Genomic DNA, 8,687 nt, shown 5'->3' on the forward strand with positions numbered 1-8,687 from the left:
CCTTTTTGCTGTCATTGTCTCGGCTTTCTCACTTAACTTTTGAAGCAGGCACGGGGTCTTCCTATCTACCCCATTCCCACTCATCTTCCTTATACATATCAATAGTAATTGTTACTATCCCCCTAACAGTCTAATTTCTCAATTTCTCAACTCCAACTACTTCCTTCTGTACCCAACTTCAGCTACAAACTGACTGTAACCTATCTTACCCTCTCTTACTATTTCTTGGACTATTACATCTCCAAAATCTAGAAGTAGTAAAGTCCTTGCTCTGACTACAAAATTCTGTCCTTTCATATACCTACAATTTTCAATCATGCTGAAGGTACTTTTAATTCCTTGACTAATCCCTATTCTTCCAATCTGTCTCCTCTAGAGGAAGGTCACTTGCCTTCACAAGTATCCTTGACCCCATGTTCAGCTAATTAATGTTTCATTGATCCCTTGACCTCCAGCCATTCCTGACCTGTAAGTTCTCATCCTTGGGCAAGACCCAGCATGTGCTTTCATGGCTCCTACTCTAGAAATGCTAAGAGTCAAGGGGAGGAAATTGCAAAATTAAGCAGATATTATAACTACATATAATGTAATTTCAGCTGGGCCTTTGCAGATACTCAATATTCCTTTAGTATACCAATTAGCATGTCTTTTAAATCTTTAATTCTCATTTTTCCTTCACAACTCAAGCACACCGCTGGCTAAGATCCACACAGAACATAATCAGGAAGGGATGTTCCTACTGTTCACCAAGATTCATCTAGCTATACCTTTGAGCTAGTTTGCTTCTGCTTCCTTTAGAACCTACCTACAATGTAGATGTAGGTACAATGTAGAATCTCTCTACATCTCTAGGTCTCTACATCTTTTCTCTCTCCATCTATATTTGCTTTTTTGCCTCTGCCTATAAATAAGCTCAGATCTACCGAATACTTGAAGAAAAAGACTTTCTGTAACCTTTTAATAACCATCTAGTTCCTGACCAAGCACTCTTCTTCCCTTCACTGCTGACCTTTTTAAAAAAGCTGCCTGTACAAAATGTCTTCAATTCTTCTCTGTGTATTCTCTTCTCAGCCCTTTGCAATGTGACTTACCACTCCCACTATTCTCCTGAAACTGCTCTCTCAAAGGTCATCAAGGACCACCTAATCATCAAATACAATGGGTTTTCTGAATCCCCACACTTTTTAATGTCTGTAGAGCTTTTGATAAGGCTGATAGTTCTCATGCTTTAGGTACATCATGCTTTGCTGATTCTCATTCTTCCTCTTTAACAATGTTTTTATTTAGTTCAGAGCTATTCATTTTTGACCTGATCCTAAAGCAGGTAGTTCTCAAAGGTCTGTTTTGAGCCTGTTCTTTTATTTCTTCAACATATTCTTGTTGGTAATTTCCTATTTCACCTAGTTTAAAATATAAACTCCTTGATTTAGTTCGCAAAACCCTATACAATTTGTCCTGAGTCGATCTTTCTAGCCTTCCTGGATGGCACTGGCCCTTCTACTCTCTGAGATCTAGCCAGCCAGACTAATTTTCTCTCTATTCCTCACACCTGATATTCTACTTCCCATCTTGAACAAGCCTGGAATGCACTTCCTCCTTACCTCTGCCTCAGAGTCCCTTTCTTCATTTAAGATGCAGGTTACTTCAGAGTGGCCTGGAGAGACTTACATGAACTGATGTTCAGTGAAGTGCACAGAAGTAGGAGATTGCTGTACATGGTAACAGCAAGATTATGTGATGGTCAACTGTGATGGATTTGACTCTTTTCAACAATGAGCTGATTCAGGGCACTTCCAGTAGACTTGGGATGGAGAGAGCCATCTGCCCCAGAGAGAGGATTCTGGGGATTGAGTGTGGATCACAACATAGTATTTAAAACTTTTTGGTTTTGTTGCTATTGTTGTTTGCTTGCTTGTTTTTTTTTCTTATTATTTTTTCCCTTTTGATATGATTTTTCTTGTGTAGCATGATAAATGTGGAAATACATTTACAAGAATAGCACATGTTTAGCCTATACTGGATTACTTGGTGTCTAGGGGAGGGAGAAGCTGTGGGGAGGGAGAAAAATTTGGAACACAAGGTTTTTCAAGGATGAATATTGAAAACTATCTTTGCATGTATTTTGGAAAAGAAAAATGTATTATTATTATTTTTAAAAGATGCAGTTCAAGTGCATGCATGGTATGAAGTTTTCCCTGATCAAAAACTAGTAACTACCCTTTCAAACTACTCTGCACTTAACATTGCCTATCTTGAACTTAATGGTTTTATGTATTTTTACATATATACATTTTTATATGTAATTATTGTTCAGATCCTTGCGACTAAAGATTGTTTCATTCTTTGTACTTTGAACATGACTAACGGCTAGCACAGAGCATGGCACTAAGGAGGAGCTGAATGAAATTTGTTGATTTATTGATTGCATTCACAGCCATTGCTTCAACTATCAACTTTATGCAGCTGACTTAAAAATCTATATCTCCCCTCTGACTTCCCTTCTGAGTTCCAGACTGACTTCTCCAATTGCCTTCAGGACATCTTGATGTAGATTAGATGTCCCACTGGGAGCTCAAACTCAATATGTTCCAAACTGAGCTTGTAATTTTCCCTCAAAAATTGTTCTTTTTTTGGCCTTTATTATTTCTTTCTAGGGCACCCTCGTTCACCTGCCTTTTGCGTTCAAACCTTAGGATTCTAACTTTGACTCTTCTCTCTTTCTGACCTCTCAAGTCTAATCCATTATTATTGATTTCTTCTCTCGGGAACATCTCTAATACCCTTTTTCTTCTTCTGCACTCCCGCTGTGACTGACCTTCTATAAGCTTTCATCACCATAAGGGAGAGGATTGAACCTATGCTTTCACTGGGATAGAGAACACCCGTGGATAAGGAAACTCATCCTCCCAATGCACATTCACACCATCTTTACAACAAATCATCTTAGTGACTTGCCTAGAGCCCTGAAATAAGTGACTTGTCCAGGGTCACCTAGCCAGGATGGGTCACAGTCAGGACTTGAACCTAAGCTTTCCAATTTATGATTGCAATAGCCCCATAACAAATCTTTCCATATATTAACTGTCCTTTGTACTGCTGCCAGAAAAATGTTCACTACACAAAGGCTATTCTGCCTGGCATTCAAGGTTCTCCATATTCAAGTGCTTGCTTATTGTTCCAAACTTATCTCACGTTACTATCTTTTATACAAGAGTAGGCATTATTTCCTTTTCCCTTAGAATTTACATGTACTTCATTAAATAACTCATTATCATTTAATATCTAACTATATATGTTTGTGTTTTATCTCCTCTACTCCCACTGCATTGTAGAGCAAAGATTATCTTATCCAAAATTTGCATTACCCCCAGCTATTGGTATGGTGTTCTCTATACCATAAAGACTTGAAAATGAGGAAGGAAGGAAGAAAAGAAGGAAATGAAGGAGCTCCATAGTCCAGGACACCTCTCTGCAGATCTATGAAATCTTTGTGGACAGAAGAGTAATTTTCTCATTCATCTAACTAACCTCTGTTTGCCTATATTTCTTCAGCTGTGAAATGGGAATAATAATAGCACCTACCTCACAGGAGGTTTTGAAGATCAAATGAGATAATAATTGCAAAGCCCTAAACATAGTGACTGGTACAGAGTAAGTGCTGTATAAATGTCAGTTATAAATTATTATTATTATTATTATTCTCCTTGTCATCATCATTATTATTTTATCATTAACATTATTATTACTACAGATGAATTTTCCCCCAGGGTCTTGACATTCAGCATTAAATAGTTCTTTATAGCTGCCACTTTCCTTTCACTTTACCCAGAAGTATGCTAGTACATATTTAACAACTGGTTCTCTAGGGAAAAATGTATACATGATAAAACTTAAGTTTAATATATTACAATATTAACAATATTTCCATAACTTTCTTAAGTATAGGCAAGGACCAAAGCAATAAATTAAGGCCTAATTTGTAGCATTTGCTAATTTCTGAGGTATTAATGTTCACTCTTAAAATTTAACAATTGACTCTCATAAAACTGGTTAAAGCTGGTTCCAGCACGCCATTGTGTTCTGCTTTACACACTTCCACTGGTCTGTGTTACCCCATGGCACAATCATGCTTAGCCAGCCTGTCCTTTCCTCATCACATGCTTCTCCTGATTATTCCCTTTCTTTTCCCAACTCCAGTCCTGAGGAAGAGACAACTTTGTGGGCAACAGGTCATTCTCTGTCTCTAGGCAAAACCGTATCTATGGTTGGATTTTCTTGTTCACTGCTACTTCTGATCCTCCTCCCCTGCCTCTTATCACCAATCAAGTGAATTTGCTATATTTTGCCATGGAGGTTTAAAAATATTTCTAGTAATGCTACTGATATCTTCCGTTCCTCCACTACACCTTAGTTTTCTGATGGTTTCCCTTTCCTCATCAGTCTATCAAAAAATAAACAAACAAACCCAGAGGTAATGCTTTTGAAATTTTCTTAAAAACCAATATCCTCTGATTTCAGAAAGGCCTGGAGAGACATGAACTGATGCTGAGTGAAATGAGCAGAACCAGGAAATTATTATATACTTCCACAACAATATTATATGATGATCAGTTCTGATGGACGTGGCTCTCTTCAACAATGAGATGAATCAAATTAGCTCCATTTGTTCAATAATGAATAGAACTAGCTATACCCAGCGAAAGAACTCTGAGTAAAACTGAGCATTATCTTTCAGGGGAAAAGATGGACATTCAATGAAACAGAAGAATTTAATTTATTTCTGATGAGAAGACCAGAGCTGAATAGAAACAGATATATAAAAATGTGTTGTCTTCAATGTATCCCTTTAAAAAAGAATGGTTGGAAATCCTTATAATTTTAGTGGACTGTTTCTGTGATGTTGAATGTACTTTGTAGATATAGGAGCCATTTGGAGATTATTTCAGAAATTCTACATAAAATAAATATTTTTTCTAAAAGACCTAGTTGAAAATTTATTTCTATCTTATTTGGGAAAAATTCAGAAAAACACAAAGTTGAAGAGGAGTTCAGAGACCAACTATTACAACCCATACCTGAAATGGATTTGACTCTACAATATCTCTAACAACTGACCATTTAGCCTTTACTTAGAGACTCCCAGTGAGCAACCACTCACTACCCGAACATGTAACTCATTCCATTTTTAGATGAAGCCCAACGCAACTTACACCTGTAGCTTCTAAGTAAGCTTTAGTGATCTAAGTAGAAGAAATAGAATTCTTCTTCCCCATGATAGCCCTTCAGTGATTGAAGTCAGGTCTTATGTCCCTTCTGAGAATTGTCTTCTCCAGGCTAAGAACCTTAGTACCTTGAATTTTCTCAACCAACAATATATGATGGGTACAAACCATAACTTTGCTTCAGCATCCTATTATAACTGTCATTCATCTTCCAGATGCCTTAAAATGCTGTACTAGAATATTTGAATATCAGTCACTAATAAAGCTTATAGGCATCATTTAGTGAATTTATTATTGCAGAGTTATTATCTCTGCTTACTCTAATACGATATATACTAAAATTGGAATAAAACAGAGATGATTAGCAGCACCCTGTAGAGGAATGACAGGCAAATTCATGAAACATTCCATATTCTCTTAATACTCCAAAAATAAAATTAACAAGATGACACTTGAAAGGATTAGATAACATTATAACAAAACTAATACAGAAGAATAAAAAGTCAAGAGTGTCCAGAACAATAATGAAAAAAATGGCAAAGCATATTAGTAAAACAGATTAACTAGGCAAGGCTTAGAAGTAGATGCATGCAACTATTTAATATTCAGCAGACTCAAGAACATAATCTATTGTGACAGGGATTCCTTAATTAATAAGAACTGGGGGAAAAACCAGAAAGTAATTCAACAAAATGAGTTTTTGGCCAGTTCTTATGCCATATACTATGAAATTTTCAAATGGATAAATAATCTCAATATAAATATACAAAAATACATGTAGAAAAAAAATATGGGAAAATTAGCAGAGATTGCAAAATCAACTATTTTTCAACTGTGGATAGGGGAAAAATTTGTAATCAGACATGGAACAGGAGAGATTATAAGAGATAACCATTTTGATTATATGCAATTTAAAGCAGTTTGAACAATAGAAATAAATGTAGTAAAATTTGGTGAAAAAAAGGATTATGATACAGTTTTTTATTAATATCTTTGATAAAAGTTTGATATTTAAAAACTTGGGAAATTTATACAAATCCATAAATTCACTTATAGACAAGTGATCAGAGGAGGCTCAAGTAGATCTATGATCTCAAATATTCAGGATTTCCATCCCACAATGCAGAATATATGCCATTCATCCCTTTTTGTACATGCCCATTCAACATAGAGGGATCTGTGAAAGATCCCAGAGGCCTCCCTCACTTTCTTCTAAAATTATGAAGGTGTGTGTGTTGGGGTGGAGCCCAGATGGCAGAGAGAACACATGCTTAATTCTAAGCTCCCCTTCTACCCTCACTACGGACTATCAAATTCAGCATCTGAAATAAAGCCTGACTGGTAGAATCCATGAAATTCAGCATCTGAAATAATGCCTGACTGGTAGAATCCACGAGTATTGGGAGTACAACAAATTACCAACCAAAGATAATCTGGAAGACTGCCAGAAAAGGTTTGTCCTGATTAGGCAGGAGAAGGCCAGCACAGGCAGGGAGGGAGAACACAGAGGCTAGCACACTGAGCAGGGGCAGTCTCCATGGGTGGAGAATTTGCAGAGAGAACTCTACCACAGGTTGACTGCTCTGCTCTGGTTGCAAAGCAGATCAGCAGAGAAGTTACCCAAATGCCAAAAAACACCAGAATTTTACAGGACTTGGCCACACCCACCCAGCATCAGGAGTGACTCAGCACAGACCACAGTGCAGCTGTGCAGCAACAGTCTGCAGCATAAGGCTCTGCCTGGGGTGGTCACACTTCTGCACAGGGGAAAAGGGGGGTGGTGGCTCTGCCCAGGGCAGAGGCACTTCCACTGCGGGGCTCTTCCTAGGGCAGGTGCACTTCTGCAGCTCAGCCGCTCTTTGCAGCCCATTTGCAGGACAGCTACTGTCCATCTATCCCTGGTCTATAGAAGAAGCTGGTAATCTCCTTGCCCTGAAGGCAGACCTTAAGGGCTTTTTAAAAAATGAGCAAAAAAGCCAAGACAACTCTAACTATAGATAACTTCTATAAAGAAAGAGAGCAGATTTCCAACCCCGAGGAGACTAATAACAGACAGTCTCCAGACAAAACCCCAAAGGGGGATATAATCTGGTCCCGTTCACACAAGGCTCACCTAGAAGAAATTATAAAAGATCTTAAAAGAGAGCTAGAAGAAAAATGGGGAAAGGAAAGAGAAGCTCTGCAAGAGAGTATGAAAAAGGCATATAACTCATTAAAAGAAAAATTTGATAAAGTGGAAAAAGAAAACAACTTTCTGAAATGTGAATTGGAAAAGGTAAAGAAATCCCAGGGAAACAGAATTTGTGAATTGGGAAAGACAAAAAACTCCCAGGAAAAGTAGGATTTGTGAATTGGAAAAAGAAAATAACTCAGTTAAAAAAATTAGTGAAATGGAAAAAAATTCCATAGAGCAAAACAACTCATTTAAAAACTCAATTGGACATCTGCAAAAAGAAATTTTAAAAAGCTAATGAAGAAAATAATTCACTAAAAATCAGAACTGAACAAACAGAAATGAATGATTTGTTGAGACATCGAGAATCAGCCAAGCAAAACCAAAAATATGAAAAAAATAGAAAAAAAATGTTAACTCTCTACTTGGAAAAACAACAGATCTGGAAAATAGATCTAGGAGGGATAATGTGAAGATTATTGGACTTCTTGAAAATTATTATGAAAAAAAGAGCCTAGACACTATTTTACAGGAAATCATCAAAGAGAACTGCTCAGATGTAATAGAATCAGAAGGTAAAATAGGCATTGAAGAATTCATTGAACACCTTCTGAAAGAGACCTTAAAACAAAAACTCCAAGGAATATTGTGGCTCAATTTCAGAACTATCAGACTAAGGAAATAATATTACAGGCAGCCAGAAAAAAACCAATTCAAGTACCAAGGAGCCACAATAAGGATCACTCAGGATCTAGCTACTTCCATATTAAAGGATCAAAGGGCCTGGGATCTGACATTCCAAAAGGCAAAAGAACTTGGAATGCAGCCAAGAATAAACTACCTAGCTAAGCTGAGCAATTTCTTCTAGGAAAGAAGATGGACATTTAATGAAACAGGTGAATTCTATTTGTTTCTAATGAAAAAACCAGAGCTAAACAAAAAAAAAATGACCTCCAACTAGAGGACTAAAGAAAAGCAGAAAAAGGAAAAAAAAAAAAACTCTTGAAAACTGTATTTCTGTTATGGACATACATAAAGTATGCATATAAGATCTCAACCTTGCAGTCTCAGAATTAGATAAATCAAACCACTAAACAAATAAGAAAGAAATTAGAGGTAAATAGAATATTAGAAAAATTAGGTATGATAGATCTTTGGAGAAAACTGAATGGAGAGTGAAAGGACTACTCTTTCTTCTCAGAAGTTCCCACAACTTATACAAAAATTGACCCTAGTAGGACATAAAGACCTCAAATTCAAATGCAGAAAGGCAGAAATAGTAAATGAATTCT

The 8,687-nt window shown here is 36.8% G+C and overlaps 1 non-coding gene across 1 annotated transcript; it reads left to right on the top strand.

Moving 5' to 3' along the window:
• Positions 1-5,529: 5,529 nt before the first annotated feature.
• LOC127543285 (U6 spliceosomal RNA) lies at positions 5,530-5,639 on the top strand. The gene has a single exon (XR_007949189.1). It is a non-coding gene; the product is annotated as a U6 spliceosomal RNA (small nuclear RNA).
• The last annotated feature ends 3,048 nt before the right edge of the window (positions 5,640-8,687 follow it).

Source organism: Antechinus flavipes, chromosome X (assembly GCF_016432865.1).
Source record: "Antechinus flavipes isolate AdamAnt ecotype Samford, QLD, Australia chromosome X, AdamAnt_v2, whole genome shotgun sequence".
NCBI classification, from domain to species: Eukaryota; Metazoa; Chordata; class Mammalia; order Dasyuromorphia; family Dasyuridae; genus Antechinus; species Antechinus flavipes.